The sequence below is a fragment of the Equus asinus genome, chromosome 4, assembly GCF_041296235.1.
Source record: "Equus asinus isolate D_3611 breed Donkey chromosome 4, EquAss-T2T_v2, whole genome shotgun sequence".
Classification (NCBI taxonomy): Eukaryota; Metazoa; Chordata; class Mammalia; order Perissodactyla; family Equidae; genus Equus; species Equus asinus.
Genome location: NC_091793.1, coordinates 95734176 through 95753255, shown reverse-complemented (window position 1 = coordinate 95753255; position 19080 = coordinate 95734176). Strand labels below are relative to the sequence as shown.

General features: G+C 35.0%; 1 protein-coding gene across 16 annotated transcripts in view; it reads right to left on the bottom strand.

The window, feature by feature from the left end:
- GALNT13 (polypeptide N-acetylgalactosaminyltransferase 13) overlaps nucleotides 1-19080 on the bottom strand; it is a 470593-nt gene that overhangs the window by 183359 nt on the left and 268154 nt on the right. The window lies entirely within an intron of this gene.

The window sequence follows — 19080 nt, the reverse complement described above, 5'->3', positions numbered from 1 at the left end:
TACAACAGGGATGGATGAATTTTTTTAGTGGATATAATTTTATTCTTTGTTTAGAAAAAAACAATCATTGTATAACTCAAAAAGTCAGAAGAACATAAAAAGACATATGTCCACAGGGTTTTGAAGCATGTAAAACTCAGATTATTTTTCTTTTCTAAAATCTAGTCATGCCTGATTTCCATTCTGTTTGAAAATGCTATAAACCACGTCAACTTTGAAGGAAAGTTTCAGGGGTTAGGAAGCATTTTGCAGATTCTTAATTAGTGCTACATAATCAAACTCAGAGACAGGAAAGGGAATAGGCTACCAGTACTTCCCAAACTTTAACGTGCATAGCAGTCACCTAGGGATTTGTCAAAATGCAGCCTGAGATCCTGCATTTCTAAAAAAGTTCCAGGTGATTCAGATGCTGCTGGTCTTTGGAGCACACTGACTAGTAATGGCCCACACTAGAATCTTCTACATTTAGAACTTGATGTTGTGAGAAAAACTTTTATTTTTGCTTAAAAATCCAAAGAAGCCCAGACTTTACTTTTGAAGCAATCAATCTGAAAAGGTACATTTGGATAAACAATAGGCGTCGTGCTCTAGGTGGTCATCCCAGTTCAACCTGCAAATGGTCCTTACCCCATCAGCTTGTCAACATTCACACATTTCCGTCATGTAATTTTAAATCATCACAATTATAGAACATTAAAAAAATGTCACTGGGTACCCAGAGCAGGACAGGAAGTTGGTTCACTTTAGGTTATTTTCTCATGTAAAATATTCTGAAGAGCTAGAGAATTAAAGTCGTTCCATAAAATAAAATGAACCAGATACTTCTTGCCACTCATGAACAACCTTAAACATGACACAAAATTAGCATCATTAAAATTAGTCTCCTTCACAGGTAAGTGAAAAAAACCCAATAAAATGTGGGAGATGAAGGCATACAGTAAAACAAATACTGATTGTGTGCCTGTTGAGATTTTAATCATCTTTTAAAACCGTCTAAAGTATCTAATCTATTCAGGTAAGAATGTACAAATACCTGAACTATGACATTTTTTTCAGCATTTATTTATTTGAAAAACATTCACTAAGCATCCATACTTTTAAGATATTGTGTAGAGCCAGCCCTGATGGCCTAGTGGTTAAAGTTCGACTCGCTCCACTTTGGTGGCCCAGGTTCAGTTCTCTGGCATGGAACTATACCACTTGTCTTAAGTAGCCATGCTGTGTTGGCGGCTCACATAGAAGAACTAGAAGGACCTACAATTAGAATATACTACTATGTACTGGGGATTTAGGGAGGAAAAAAAAAAAGAGGGGAACACTGGCAACAGATGCTAGCTCATGGAAAATCTTTCCCAGAGGAAAAAAAAAGAAAATTAACACATAGGAGGAAAAAGTAGAAAAGTAGCTTGATTCATAGTCATTTCTTCTCCTTCTTGTGGCAACATTCAAATGGTTTCCATATGCCTCATATTCTTTGACTTGCATCTCCAGTCAGCTCATCACTGAATGAACTTAGAAAGCCATTTTGATAATTCGGAAAGGTTCTTGCCACAGTTTTCCTCAAACCTCCATTCTTCTGCCTCATCAAAACATCCCATCACCTTTACATGCTAAGCAAAAAGTATGGTGAAGATCATCATCATCATCAATAAAGAAGTAAAGTTGGAAAAACAGTCTGAAAACAGTCCAACAGTCAACAACTACTGGTTTAACCCATGGATAAGAGTCTATGAAGCCAATTCAGTATCATTTGGAAAAAAAGGGATTTCTTTTAAATTAAAGTGTTTTGTATGTTACACTAAATGTCAACAAATAAAAAATGTTCAAGATATTAATTTAGATAAATCACTTCAAATACCACCCAAAAAGCAGATATTTAGATCCAGCTTCTTAAACTATTTCTATCATGCTTTATTTTTGTGGTTAAAAAAATTCACTCACACATGTTAATTTTAAATTCATTTTATGTGACAAAGTTATAATGAACTAATTTAGTATTAATGTAGCTATTATGTTTACTTAGAGAAAATTTCCACTCTGTCATTATTTAATGTAGCATAAAGATAAAATGTGGCTAATATTTTTATGAATTCTTCCTATGTAAACAGTTATTTAGCAAAGAAAACTTTGTATAATAATAAAATAATTTACAGAGTAATTCTTAAGCTTTACAAATTAATCACTTTCTATGTCAGCTTACCCCCAGTTATCTTAAGTGCATAAATATATATGAACAAGAGTTATTATTTTCATGGTTTCTAGTGGGTCTGTGATACACTGAATTGGTATCATTGGCTATATTTTATCAAAGTTATTGTTTCATCTCTAGTAATACACACCATGATTTTATGTACCATTGAGAAAGAAAAAAATGTTGTCAAATAAACTATAGCATAATGCTTCTTATCACTAGAATCTATTTAATATCTAACTAGAGCTTATAAAGCTTATTTGGACTTATTTGGGCATAGATTTCTATCAATATTTTCATGCTTGCTTATGAATCAGTCAAACCAGTTTCTTGTTGCTTTGAAGTTCCCTTCATCTACTCTAAGGAGCTTTCTCCAGCTTTAGGTTGTGTTGCTTAACATATGAGAGGCATACATTTAGCACGTCTCAGTAACAAAATATAAAAGAGCCCCATCATCTGTGGGTATCTTCCTTGGTACTATGAAGGTGTGATCTTCAAACTTTAAGATGCACAGGAATTACGTCAGGGATGTTGATAAAATGCAGATTCTGATTCAGTAGATCTGGGATGGGCCCAAGGTTCTGCAACTCTAATAAGATCCCTGATGATGCTGACACTGCTGGTCCCTGGTTGACATGATAAGAAGCAAGCCTATATAAATCAGTCAGCTGTTGATTAACAGGAAAATACAGAATTGTAGTCATCGCTCGAACAATAAATATTGGCTTCATCATATGAACTATAATTCTTGCTGCTTTTTCCTTGCCTTTCTTTTCAGACAATAACGTTTTGTTCCAATACTGAATCATACTGTAATCTTTCTGAAGAAATGCTGAATGACAGTTAAACTCTGCATTTGTGGTGTGAACAGTGCACAAAACTTAGTTGAGCGTAACTATGTGAATAACTACGACCAAGTCCATACAAGCTTAAGAAATATTGCCTACATAACAACTATCAGCCGTAGACAATGATTGTAACTAACCACTGACTGTAAAATCCATCCTGATTTCAGACACATAAAATGTAAAATGTGTACATCTTAAAACAGGTGAATATAATAATTTTTTGTTCAGCCAAGAAAATGTACTTAAAGTGTTGTTTAGTTTTCTTCTTTTTAATGCCTTTAGTATCTAAGCTGGCAGAGTTTTTAGCTCAATGATTTTTCCAGAAATAATTAAAAACAAAACGAAACAAGAAACCTATATGAGGGAGGTGGGGGTAAATACTAAAATAAATGGATTGGACTTTTCTAATAATCTCTTCTCCCTGACATGGGGCAAACAACTTCTTCCTTGTGCTATTACAAGAGTAATTTCACCACTGTCCACCTCAGCTTTTACATCTTTTACGTAATAAGATTAAAGTAGGTAACCTCCAATGTGTAGTAGATATTGCTTGGTCTATACTGCAGAGTACAGCTCAGAATCTCCAAATGTTCGAATTGGAAAGGACTTTCAATGTTGACTAATTCAAATGTTCACTTCTCAAATACAAGTGTCAAGTCACAAAGCTAGTGCAATACTCTATGTAATAAATAATAATTTCATATTTAATATTAGTAACAGTAATGATATCTTCCACACATTATATGATACATCAAACATTTTAGATGATATTGTTCGTGTCTGAAAAATTAGAAAAAAACATTAAATTATTTAAAAGTATGCCTTAATCATATACTCAAACATCTATCTTTAAACCAACTAGAAAAATAGCCTTTCCTTTAGGACCACTTCATTAAAATTAAGCACAGAAAATCTGTTTTCATTGAAATTATGTACATATGGACCAAATACTCTTTTGGCAATCTGTCTTATGAAGATATTACTTTTCTTTTATGTAAACATCTAAATGGGATTGGCAAAAGTTGACATTATTGTGGGAGCACAATGTGTATGTAATTAACTTTGACAGTAAAAGTGGCAGACTGCAATAGCAATTTTCATCAATTTTGAAGGAATATTTGATGCTCACTACTCAAATTAAGTTCCTGAAATTTGGTATTGCAGTAAAATTATAAGCTTTCTCATAGCAGCATTTCATATTTACACTATATTATGACATACTAAAATCTATAATACTTGAAAGGAAAGTGAAAGTTTATTTCCCTTTAATTCTGTAGTAATATACCTGTGGCTCTTAATCTTGGCTGCACATTAGAATCAGCCCATGAGATTGATGTGTGGGTTTCATCCACAGAGATTCTGATTTAGGTGTCTCAGGTGTGGCCTTGGGTAATGGGATTTAAAAAAAAAGGAGAAAATCTCCCTTGGGGACTTGAAAGTGCAGTCAAAGTTGAGAACTGTTACTTAAAGTTATTAACAGAAACATTGATTTAAAAAATATATTTATATATGTAAAACCCTCTTTTTGCTCACATCATTTTAAAATAAGATGCATAATGTTAATATCCCTTTTCGTGTTTATATTGGATGAAATTTATAGGACACTATTTACTGTAATTGTAAGCACTGGAGTCAGAAAGTCTTCTTCATTTCATTTATAATCTCTTCTGTCATCTGGATGTACACTAATGGTGGTCCAGTCTTCTGTGTATCACCTGTTGATTTATAAATATATGAGAACTAAATCCAGCTGCTCTTCTTTGGACAGAATATGGTGGTAGAATCACGTTTCCAATGTCTGAAACGTGGAAATACAGTGAGATAGTATATCTATTGACCATCTTTCCTCTTGGCTATGCACACGTTATGGGAACACAGACTGTTACAATTTGATTTTATTCTTTTCAAAACCATATTGATATTTTCAGATAAGCTACTGAACACAACATGCCACATCAAAGAAAGAAAAATTGACTATAAGATGAGAATGTGAAATCACAAAGGATGCATAATTACACAGTGGTTTAGTGAGACACAATCCATTTAGGACTCCAAACAGTGACTGCCAACGTTGTAGTTTGCATGACCTCTTGGATCGCCGCTCAGCGCGTCAGTGGTTACCTTTTACCGCCTCAATCAAAGAAGATTAATAAAGGTAATTAAAAATAAAGACTTACCAGTCCTCTATATTATTCTTATTTTTAAGATCTATGGGAATTGCACTGAACCCTGCAGAATTATGTGTGGTTTCTAGGTTTCCCAACCGTTAACATTCATATCCACAGAGAGAAATTTCATCACTTTCCAATGCACCCATGCAAAGAAAACTTGGGCAACAGGAAAGTGATTCTTTCATAATAATTGAACAGCTTGGGGCCTCAAGTAAAATGAAGCACTTAATTTTGTATGGGTTTCTATATGTTGATTTACATTTACATTGAATTCTTAAAAAGAATAAGGAAGGATAATCTTATTTATCTCTGCCACTCCAGAATGTAGCATTCTGCATGTCACAAAACAATAAGGGGTTGACGTGTGAAGACTTCAACGAGGCAGACTATTGTATGAGTTATCAGATCAACTTCCTAATCATAGCTCTGCATTGTTATAATTTGAATTAGAGGTGGAGAAATACCAGTTTTTCTACATTTTTTTCATATCTTCAGTTGTTATTGTTTTTCAAGTTTCTAGAGCCAGGGCAAATAAATAAATAAGCTAGGGATAAGAAAGGGAAAGAATATAAGAAAATTGGTCTGCAAGTCATTCTGTTATAACAGATTCTCCTCAAACATAGGTAACGTCATTCCTATTTGGACACATAAGAGCAAGCTCTGTGTCTGGAAAACTTAGGTTTATCTCCCAATTTTGCCACTTTGGATCTGTGAACAAACTCTCTAAGTTTCAGTTTTGTCATCTCTTAAATCAGAGTAAAACTGCTGCTATATCTATATTACAGGACTTTTGAGGAAAACAAATTATATTATAAAGGAATTATATGAACACAATTTAATATTACACTGTTCTTATATTATGAAGCACTGTATCAAATATTATAGACAAGGTTTCCATAATTATTTGGGTCAGTCTTGCTGCTGATAGGATTCTGACCATTGCCATGTTCTAAGAACTTGTTTTATCCTTAGTTCTTGTGGCTGACCTTCCATTTTATTCCTTACTTCCAATGCAGTTTCAATAATAGATCTGGTATCTAGACCATCCTTGCTTGAGAACTGCTTTACTTGTTTGTCTTGTATAGCAGTGTAGAATAAAGTTTCTATCTCTTTCCCTTTTAGTCCTTCTAAATCATTTATTGCCCTAATCTGACATTTCTCTGCCTGGCTGTGGCTGCCTGCTATTAAATCTTCCTGTTTACTTACCTTAATCTATGTTTATTATTTCCTGCTGGAAGAACTCAGAAGATGGTCTTCTGCCTGTCTGCCGAGATCTCTGCTTCTTGCCTGTTCTTGCACACACATGAGCTAAATATCTACCAACGTGTGCTCATTCCTATTAACCAAGCTGGAATTGCCTCCCACTACTTGCTTCACCCTATGAGTCGGTCTGATTATCAAATCTTGCATTCCTCAGCCAGGCTAGGCCATCTCCTCCAGCAGTTAAGCCCTGATTTAATAAACATCATAATAAGAAAGCCAGTACTAAGTGGTGAACATTTATTTAACTCTTAATTATGTAGCAGACATTGTACTATATGTTTTATATGGATCCTCTCATTTGACCCCGAGAACTGAAACCTCCTCCAACCACATAGGTTAACTATCAGAACTATGATAAGGCTATAAACTCATAAATAGCTTCAATGCATGCTTCAAGAACTTCCAGAAAATAAATTTATTCAAAAAATTAATTGCTCAAACAATCCCTTCTAAGGAGAATAGGTTGCTCAGCTGTCTTCTCGGGATGATATATGTCTAAACTAGACAAACTGGTTGTTTATTGATTGATCTCCAGACTCTCTCCTCATTATGTCCATGGACCCTAAACTATTACATCACATACTTGACCCATCTCAATAAGATTCCTGCACTGAAGACCAATCTTAAACCACTTAAGCCCAGACCCCCAATCTCTATAAATATCCACCTTGTCTTCCTCTTTCCAAGACTGTTAGGACTGTCTGTCACGGTGGTAGTTATTCTGTTGGTCTTCTGTGGAGTGAGCAGTTGACAATCCTTATTATTATATCATCATATTCCTTATGAACTAGTTATATTGTTACTCCCACTTGATAGCAATAAAGAAAGAACCTAATGTTCAGATCAGTTAGGTAACTTGCTTCTAAGTGAAGCAGCTGGGTTTCAAATCCTGGAAATCTGACTTCAGAAGTGGCTATTCTACCTCTTTCCTGATAGGATAAGGTCCTTTCTCATTTAGGGAAGAAAGTGTCTTTGTTAGGGAGAATTTCTAGAAGAGGCACTCAGGGAAGCAGGCATGAGCCTGAAGGCATACATCTCCAGGAAACAAAGGAAATCATAACTGCTTTGAATGAGAGGAGGGGAGCCATTGCTTTGTTCCAGGAGGGTGGGGGCTTGAGGTGGGAAAGGCTAAAAATATGAATAAAAATGGACTGGGGAGAGACGATGAGCCAGTAAAATGATGAGAGGCTAAAGTGGCCAGAAGACTTTCCTCAGTGATGTGATAGCTGGCGGATACTTTAAAGATGAGTTATGTCCAAAGTTCTTATTTGAACACAGTGGTATAATGCAACCCCTCTCCCCTCCTATTGTCCACTAAATTTACCCTAGTCACCAATGCACTGCATTAGTGGTTACATGAGTATGTCTCTAATTTGAGAAAGAAGCCAGGTTTAGTATCTGGACTGCACAATGAGGAACAGAGAAATCAGTCAGGAAAGCAGTCACGAAATAGTAAGTCCACCAGGGAACTGAATAAATCTTGAGAAGGGCTCTGGACTTCCACAGATAATTCTTTTGGGGTTTAAGCTGACCTTATCTTGACTTTAACAGACCGGGTAGACTCAGTTTACATCTGGTTTATATTAAAAAATAAAACTTATCATAGACCTAATTTCTACCAAATAAATGGCAATCATATACTTCCATTGGAGTTACTTTCATGATGTCAATAGTTAATAAACAGTACTTTTTTCAAGACATAAAAATGAGTAATGTACAAGCAAGTTTTATATTCTTTCTATTGCGAAGAACTCTCTTGAATTTTGGAAATGAACTATAATTCAACTCTACAGCTAAAAATAAAGAATACCATTCAAGTAAGTGCTGTGGCCTTTGCTGTTTTGGAACATGAATTTATGAGGTTGTTCTTTTTGTGTGACCTCTGTATATAACTCTTTCATGCTATCGAAAGTACTTAACAATGAGTTGTCTAAACTAAATGTTTATTGAATGTGATTAACTATAATTAAAGTGACTTTGCAACAAAATTACTCACTATTGCCATTAATAAGTTAAAATTCTTACATTTGTTACTGAATATAACTCTGATGTTTATATCAAAAGGCCTGCAATCTGGACCAGGCTTTGCTTCCGCTCCCATTTATGGCCTTATCCAAGTCAACTGATCACCCTGAGCCTGACATTTTTCACCTTTCTGAGATAATGAAACCACTATCCACTCAGATTCAAAGCCAGAAATTTTGATGTTGACACATGATGATGATGATGTTGACATCATGAGTCACCAAATCCTGATGATTCCTCCCTCAGTATCTTTCTTACCTTTCTCTGCTACCGTGTCCTCTCCATAGATCATAACCTCTCCTTTAAGTCACTGCATACATACGAAGTCGACATGGTGCATTTGTGGAACTTTTTTAATCTCAGAAGCATAACCTCCTCACTGCAGACTAAAATGCAGATCCAAACAGCCACTTCTTTATTCACATGTTCTTGATGGCTCTTCCTGGCTTAAGGCTAAACTCTAAAGGCTTCTCCAGATCTGGCTCAGTCCCACTCACGTTACCATCTCCTCTCATTATGGCATTTAACTCTTCAGCAATATCGAACATCTCAAAGTTCATTCAGGAAACAAAGCTCTCTCATGTCTTTCTCTCTCTCGAATTCCTTGCACTGGAATGCTTTCTTTCTGGAAGAACTCAGACATATTGTTCAAGGCAGGACTTAAGTCACAACTCCTTTACAAAATCATGTTTTCCCCAGGGATATTCAACTGGTCACTCTCCTAAATTCCTAGTATGTTTTATATATTTAGTCCCCTTTCCTTCTCATATAAATCTGTTGTTAGGTAATTCAACACATTGAGAGAATTGAGTCATTCTGAAGTGTGTGGAAAATTCCCTGTCATACTGTAGCTACTGTTTTCAAGAAAAGATCTGAAAAGTTCGCTGGAAGGATCGCTTTCCTCTTAGTAGTCTTCTAATGCGACAGTCCAGCTACAGAATTCTTTGAATGTAAAATATTTATTTGGTCATTAAACACTTGAGATTTATATATATACTAAAAAAATATGTCGGTTATGAATTGTACATTCTTGAGGGAAGATGGAGTTATAGATAATGAAAGAAAGTTCAATCAGTCAAGCAAAGCTCTGCATCCAGAGTAAATTGTGAGAGATGGCGCTTCAGAATAAAAGTCTGTGTCAAGAACAGCCTGGTGTTGGCAAGAGGTGAAAGCATTGTCACCGAGAGCCTGGCAACAAGCAAAATGAACGTATACTAACAGAGAAATTAGTGATATTTGTGGTACCTAGTATCAGGTAACAGGGACCCAATCCAGGGGATGAATTCAGAAACAGAACACCACAGTCCCTGAAAAGTCAGAGAAAGAAAAGAATTCACTCATGAAGAAACTAGGGTTCTGCTTTTATTGGATCAAAGATATTGACACACAAGTATAGGAAACACACTCAGTTCATGGATCATGGTACAACATGGGAAGCAGACCTTATAATCAAAGTGGGAACTGAAAGAGATACACAGAATCAAGCAAGATGTAAAACGGGCTTGTTGAACTAGAATGAGGGCCACACAGCCTATACTGCCCTTTGTGTGATTAGAAAAATGTGCCCCTTCTGGACAGTGGAGTCATGCCACCACAACTTAAAAGCAAATTAGGTTTTCGTACCCTCTTTTTCTATGTGTTTGTCGTTGTTGTTGTTGTTGTTTTTGCTTATCTCCCACGTATGAGTGAAATCATATGGTATCTGGCTTTCTCTGACCTATTTTGCTAGCATAACGTGCTCAAGGTCTATTTTGTCTTTTAATGTAAAATTTAAATACAATGAAATGCACAAATCTTGAGTGTACATTTCCTAAGCTTTGATAAATGCATGCACATATATAACCTAAACTGTCAAGATATAAAAATTATCATAACTGTAGAAAATTTCTTTGCATGGAATTTTTGCCCCCAAGTCAACCATTTGCTTTTTTTAACCATACACTTTTTTTGCCGTGATATATACTATGTGCTCTTTTGTATAAGACATTTCATTCTCTGTCTCTCTCTTTACATACACACAAACACACACACAATTAAAAAGCAATGTAAACTCTTTTTCTCTAAAAATAACCTGAAGAACAATCTTATTACAGAGCATTTTCTGAATTGTATTGAATAACTCAAGTCAAAGCAATCTCCGTATATCAACTCTTCCCTTCCCATCATTAACACCTCATAAATGCCCGAGCCTCAATTGTTATTGCTAAATGTAACATAAAATATCATGCTTCAGTGACTGCAAGCAATATCAAAATGTCAAATATATCTATCCTTAATTTCAATGGAATGTTAGTTAAGAGCAGCCATTACTATTGAAGAATGAGAATCCTGGGTGATAAATACATTTATGTAATAAGATAATTTCCAAATGATTTACCAGAAATGAAGTAACGAGTTCTGGCAAAGTAGATCAGCTATTCATCTACAATTACAGAGTGAAGAGAAAGAGTGAATATAATGACTGGAAAACAGTTTTGGTACCTGTCCAGCATCCTTTGCATGTTGCTGATATCTGTCATATTGAGCTGTCTAAAACATGGTGTGTGTTTACTTACTTTCATTATTAAAAAAATTCAGATCTGTATTCTATTAAAAAAAGACAAAAATAAATTGAATATCAGTATAATTTGTTTTTCCTTTAAATCACATTTAAGATTTAAGAACACCTTATTAAATATCTAAAGGTAGATACTTTTATAGTTTTATAAGCTAAAGAAATTCTAGACATTATCTTCAAATAAACTAACCAAGAGTTATAATTTTCAATTTAAAAACAAATCAGATCTTTAAACCCAATATTTCTCCTCTGCTTCACATTAGCTCTGGACTATACCTGGAAAAATCTCCTAATTTTGTCTTATTTATGATTTATTTAATTAACATGCTCTTTTCCTTTTTCCTTTGTCCTTAAATCCTTTGGAATAAAATAGAACTTAAAAAAAAAAAAACCTATTTGCCTCTCTCTTCAGTTCACCCCCATAGCCCCAACCACTTCAATCCAGCCTACCCCATGCACTCACACTTGCTGACCCAGTCCCAGCTTGAAGAGGTAACATATGTGCACCAAATATTTTCCTTAATTTCTCTTCCTGAGACATTACCACGTGGGGTAAATTTAGCTTCTATTTCCTCATTGTAACTCCTATTTCATTAGTTTCCAGATGGCTTAGACTCCTGGTACCAGCATTGGAATTTACTCCATGGGACAGTTAACCCAATTTCCGTTGTAGAGAATTAAATCCATAGAGACATCCAGCACCATGACAGAAGGAGGAGAGACGGAAGCTGGCAAAAGAGGAGGCAGAAATGACTGATAATGGGTCTAGGACATACTAAAGAACCAAGACCCTGAAGAAACTGTGCTTCTTGCCACCACAAGCAAAGTCATGTATAAGTGTATATTTCCTACTCCTTGTTTTACATTATATTTATAATTGTATCCACAGAATCACAGAGAAGGAAGGAGCCTTACAGACCATCTAATACGTTTAATTTCATGGATAGGGGAACCACATCACAAAGAAAACAACCTGACAAGAGTATCACAAATACCTGTTGGCTGTGCTGTAACCAGAAACTAGGTCTTTGAACTCCCTGGACAGTGACCTTACCTCTTCAGTGTGTCCAGGAGCTACTGGGGGAAATGTCCCCACAAAATACAAATACTTTACATATTTGACCTCTTATGAAGCATATAGCAACAGATTAAAAACAGAACAGGCCAGGTAAAATTTCATTCAGTGGTTTATTGAAAATCATTTTAGTGAGTAATAAAATAGAAGGTGCATTATTTTTTTTCCAGTTTTGTATAGTCTATACTTACTGGTTTTCTTTTTTGTGTGTGTGAGGAAGCTTGGCCCTAAGCTAACATCTCTGCCAATCTTCCTCTGTTTTATGTAGGATACCACCACAGCATGGCTAGAGGAGCAGTGCTATGTCTGCACCCAGGATTGGAAACTGCGAACCCTGGGCCACTGAAATGGAACACGAAAACTTAACCACTATGCCACCGGGCTGGCCCCCTTATCTGGTTTTCTTATTATTAATGCTTCTTTATCTTTCAGGATGATGGTTGTTTAATATATACATTTTCATTGAGACAAAATAGTACTGATGAGGAAATGCAGTGAAATGTTTCAAAAACCCTTCTCATTGACCAATAAATTTTTTTTTTTATTGCAGTAACATTGGCTTATAACATTATATAAGTTTCAGGTGTACATAATTACATTTCAGTTCCTGTGTGGATTACATCATGTTCACCACCCAAAGATTAACTATAATCCATCACCACACACATGTTCCTAACCACTCCTTTCTCTCTCCTCCCTCCCTCCTTTCCCTCTGGTAATCACCAATCCAATCGCTATCTCTATTTGTTTGTTTGTTGTTGTTTTTATCTTCTATTTATGAGTGAGATCATGTGGTATTTGACTTTCTTCCTCTGACTTATTTCACTTAGCATAATACCCTCAAGGTCCATCTATGTTGCCAAAAATGGTCAGATTTCATCATTTTTTATGGCTGAATAGTATTCCATTGTGTATATATACCACATCTTCTTCATCCAGTCCTTCCTTGATGGGCACCTAGGTTGCTTCCAAGTCTTGACTATTGTGAATAATGCTGCAATGAGCATAGTGGTGCATATATCTTTATGTATTTGTGTTTTCATGTTCTTTGGATAAATACCCAGCAGTGGAATAGCTGGATCATATGCTAGATCTATTCTTAATTCTTTGAGGAATCTCCATATTGTTTTCCATAGTGGCTGCACCAGTTTGCACTCCCAGGAGCAGCGTATGAGAATTCTTTTTCTCCACATCCTCTCCAACACTTATTATTTCCTGTCTTGTCAATTATAGCCATTCTGAGGGGAGTGAGGTGATATCTCATGGTAGTTTTGATATGCATTTTCCTGATAATAAGTGATGTTGAACACCTTTTCACGTGCCTATTTACCATCTGTATTTCTTTTTTGGAGAAATGTCTGTTCTGATCTTTTGCCCACTTTTTAATTGGGTTGTCAGTTTCTTGTTGTTGTTGAGATGTATGAATTCTTTATACATTTTGGATATTAACCCCTTATCAGATATATGGCTTGCGAACATCTTCTCCTAATTGTTAGGCTGTCTTTTCATTTTTTGATGATTTCCTTTGCTGTGCAGAAGCTTTTTAGTTTGATATAGTCCCATTTGTTTATTTTTTCTATTGTTTCCCTTGCCTGGCCATTGACCAATAATTTATATAATTCATTGTAGAATTTATTATAGCATTCCTTTAGAATTTAAATTTTATCTAGATCAAATACTTGATTTCCTACATAAAATTTATAGACAAAATACTTACAGCTTTCTTCTCTAAGGAGAGTGGGATCAACCTCTAAATTGTACAAAGGGAGCAGGCAGGAATAGAATAAGGGTATGTAGAGAATAAATGGTGACGAGCAAAGATAAAAATGGTAGGTGTTCCTGAAATGCTAGGAAGAGGCAGTCATACATAGTATTTTAAATTTCTCCCAATATAACAAACAAAGCTTGAATTGAAACAACTGTGGAGGAACTGCAAATCATGACAGAGAAATATTGGGGTGATTCCATCTCTTGGAGGACTACAATAGTGGCTTCTTGGGAAAGAGGAAAGGCCACTTTGCACCCCACTTCAAATGCTAATAAAAAGTAAAACAAATGACTATAATAAGAGAAACAAGAGATGTTTTCAGCCAGGAGAAGAGCAAACTTCATTTTAATATCAACCTTTGTGTTCTAAGAGAGAATGTTTCCATATCATAAGAAAGGTTTCCAGAGCAATGAGTGGAGTTAGCATCTGAAATTGGATTCCTTTTTTCACATGCTGCAGGAAGGAATGAGTTATCATTTGAATCTATTACTAGAAGCCTCAAATAGTATTGCCTTTCATTTTCCAAGGAGAAATTACTGCAATTGTGATGGTCAGATTTTTACATACTCATGGTCACTCCTCTCTCAGATCTCAAGTGGTACATCATGGATTCCAATTTTAGGGAACAAAGTCAACTCTAAACCAACAGTCAAAAGAAATACCTCCCTGCAAAACAAAACAGTTCATTTAGGTGAAATACTAAATAATGGAGTTATTCTCATAAGAATCCTAATTACAATCGATAGTGGCTTTGAAAACAGTGATGAGGATGATGCCCTGTTGACTACGGATGTTACAACTTGCTTTATTAGTGTTATTAACATTAAAATGGTTGAACTCTTCATAAGAAATTCAAGCACAGAATTTTGTATGCAGTCAACATTTTAAGAACTTCTACCACAAGGTCATAACATAAATATTCAAGCTAAAATAACATTCGATTCTTCAGAAATATTTATGTGTGTAAATATGCAGACGTACATGTATGCAGATGTGCACATGTATTTTTAAGACTTGAGGTGAAGACATGAAGAAAAAGGAAAATAATTGAAGAGCTTGTGATCTAGAAGATGATTTTAGAAGGGTCCAGAGAATCTAAGTACCAGAAAGTAAGTGGTTCCTCTCTTTGGTTATGTCATTGAGTTTTTCTTCAGTTTTTTGCTTCAAGACTTTTACTAATCCTAATATTGATTTTCAGTTTCTTATTATACTTTGTAATCTCTGCAAATCATTTCAAGTTTTCCTTTTTACTATACATTCAAACTTTTCATTTATGGCTCATGGATAAAATTTATGCTTGGAACATATGGGAACATTCACTCATGGGGGAACTATTGAGTCAATATGATTCTGATACTTAACAAAGTGGATAGAGGCAGACGTGCAATAAAGCCAAAGAAGATCAAGCTTCAGAGCCCAATGCACAGACCATTCAGCATACTCTAATTTTATAATCACTATTTTTATTATTTTTCTTAAAGAAGACTCCAAATTAGTGTAACTTTCAAGCCTCACAAACATAGATCTGACCTGGAAATTGAGGATAATGTATATGAGATCTTTCCTGATTCCTCACTTATCAGAAATCAGCTTGCTGATGCTGAGGATCACCTTCTGTTAGTGTATCAGGCATCTGGAGGTCATACGTGCCCAGAGAATGAAGGTTTCAGGAAACCACAAGCTCTGCTAAGAACCATCACTTCCCAGGCAGAGAATAGCATTCTTCTCCCTCAGCAGGGAATAGGGCCTGACTGTGACACATTCATGGCCAGAGACCACAAAGCTGTGTTGTCACTTTGATAGCTCCAGTTTCCAAAGAGCACCCAAGGCCAAGGCCATCTGAAAACAGCTCAGCTGGGAGCAGGATTGGGTTGGTGAGGTGTAGCTTCATCATAAGCAGAAGCTGAGTGGCTTACTTGTGAGAGACTTTTGAAATGATGAAACTGAACTTGAGGCATGCTAGTTTGTACAACATACTATTAATGTGGATCCCCAACTGGTATTGCCTAAGAAAATATGGATAGAAAGATTTAGATTTGGATTTAGGCTTGGGAAGTGGTTAGATTGAAAAAAGAAAAGGGCAGAGACAGGTAAGAAGATTAGGAGGCAGGCTTTGGCACCAGACTGCCTAGATTTAAACCTCAACTCCATGATTTACTTGGCATGGGACCTTAGTAAAGCGATTTAATCACCTTTCACCTTAATTTCCCCATCTTTAAAATGGAACTAGTTACAACACCTATCTCAAAAGGATGTTGGATCAAATAAATTGATACATATAAAGCAGTTGGCACAATGCCTACATCATAGTGAACACTCAGTAAATGTTAGCTATTATTATTACCATCATTATTACTTATCATTTTAAAATAGGCTAGAAAGCAGATAAAAATTAAAGACACACTTAAGCAATATTTTGTGTCTTGGTGATTGATTTCAATGTGTGGGGATAGATATGGATGAGTTTGACATGACTCCAGATTTTCAAATATCACTAATAGAGATAAGCAATACCTTAAGAGGAACTGGTATGAGAGAGGCAGAGAGAGATTATGCATCATTTTAGGTTATATGCTGGCTTTGACAGATGCAAGAAGAAATGGAAAGCAAAAGATAAAATGCTTGACTTTGAAGCTCTGGGGTTAGTCAAATGTTGAAACAGATAATAGGGAATCATCAACAGACAACTGTTGACAAAATTAGTAATAACAGATGAAAAAATATGTGTCAAGAATGGATACTAATGTTGAAGATGTGAGAGGCAAAAGAGGAACTCATGGAGGAGCCTTGGAAGAAACTTTGAGACTATTTGGATAAGATTTAAGATAAAGTGATTTCGTGAAGGGCATTGACAGTAGCGCAAAGTAAGAGAAAGACTGAAAAGCCTCTGCTGGATTTCCAAATGTTGAGGCCCTCTGTAACCCGAGTGAGAGGAATTTCAATAGACAGTCTTGGGGGACAAACAGATTGCACTGGATGGGATGAGAAATTGGAAGTAAGTACGTAGAGATGGTCAGTAAGGCTACTTTCTCTAGAATTTTGGCTAAGAAAAAGTGGGAAACAGTGCAACATCTGGAAGCTTTGGGCTGAAGGGACAGCATATTTCTTGTTTGTTTACCTGGTGCTTTATATGACAGAAGATAGATGTGAGAGTGTTTATAGGCTGAGGAAAGAGTCAGTAGGGAAGGAAAGTTCAAAGACTGAGGAAAGAAATGCAGTTACTGACACATCTCTGTCTATGGCTGATACCAGAATATACTGAGAGTCACCTGTTTACTACCTTGGAGTAAATACCATCCAGGTTGAATGCCAATGTCCCAGGCTGACAACTGAGACTCTACTATTGAAAGCCAGACCATTCTCTGTTTGGGTTCACTGATCTATCTATTTGACCTTTTATTGACTAGCTCCTTTGCCAAATTTCTATTGTTTTTATTTCCTGGAATCTAATATCTGATGTGATATCCTGGTGTCCTGGAAACTGAAATGTCCTCATGGCCCTCCACTATGTCCTTGTCGAATACTCTCCATTTTAGTAGACATTCCTGGTCCTTCCTTGCAATATATATGTCCTAGACTCCTATTGCTTAGTTAAGATCTTATTCTGGATGATTTTGCATATTGTCAACTAAGTCCTGAGGTAATTAATACACACAAATTTTGTTCACAGACACTTTTGAAAATAAGTCTCACAATATTTTTCTGAGGAGGGTATTATTATTATTATTATTATTATTATTTTTTACTTTCTACTTTAAATTCTCTATGCAGTTTTAATTTACTGTTATTGGTGTTTTTTCTCTCTTTTTTTAATCATGAGTATTCATTTCTCTTAGAATCATGCAAAATAAAATTTTTTCCATCTGAACATTGCATAATTCTCATATTACTGGAATGTTAATTCCTCAGCAAGGGATTTTGTTTTGATAGATATTTCTAAAGCTTTCTCTACATGAGGGAATCATCAAAGTCACCATAGTCTATAAAATTCATGAGGCTAACAACTGCCGCCACATGTGTATAATATAATTTAATGTCACTGAAATCAAGAGGTATATAAATCAGCATAGAACATATGATTCATAAAATTAAAATATAAACTTAAAAATGTTGATAACCTTTCTTCCCACTAATTTACACAATTATATTTTCCCTTCAAACACTCTAGACTGGTTTCCAAATGTATGGCCAGATGTAATCCCCTGCAGAAATAGTACTTTGCTCAATGTTATGTTTCAAAATAAGAAATTAAATGTGAGTGTGTACTAAATAGTGAGAATGCATCACTGGAAACTGAAGTTTAAATTTTGTTATTTGTCAAGTTCTTCAGGACGATGTTCACAAGGGGTAAGGCAAATGACAAGGACTTTTTTTTTACTTCCAATAATATAAAACACAACTCTTCTAAGAAGATAGAAGCAACTAGAATAATTTCATTTTTAAAAAAGAAATAAAAGTAAATGGAAGGTGTTTAATATAACTGGCATTTATAAAAAATTTTAAAGGAGGGGAAACAAATTATTTTTGTATTTTCTTCTTAATAAGTTTATGCAAAAACATTGATAAAAATCTATGGAAAGTAGTCATCCTGAAAATTGTACCTATACCAAATTGCAATGAATTGAAAACAAAGCAAAATGAAATCCTATTGTAATATTTCGAACCATTCTGGTTTAATTTCATTTTAATAAATAGAAGGGGAATATTGGAGCATTTTTTAAATGGAAGCCAATTACATTTCAAATTCATAATTTATTATGACAATCTAATCAGAAAAACAATTAACAAAAAATTTGCCTCGTATGGAGGAAATGGGATCTATAAAACAATTACATATTCGCTAGCTTCTTATTTTTTTGTTTTAATATATTTTAATTTAACTTAGCCTATCCAAAGTATCATTTCAATGCATAATCAATATGAAAATTATTGAAGTATTTTACATTCCTTTTTTGTACCGTTCAAAATCAATGTTTATTTTACACTTATAGCACATCACAATTAGGACTAGCCAGATTTCAAGTACTTACTCTATTTCACTAACTTCTTGAATTTTAATGAATGAAAATATTCAAAAGCCAATCAATTTTTATACTTAGAAAATGATGGATATGGAAATATGAAACAAAAATGGCTCTCTAATGTTCCATTATGCAATATAAATAAGTTTTTAGTCTGCAAG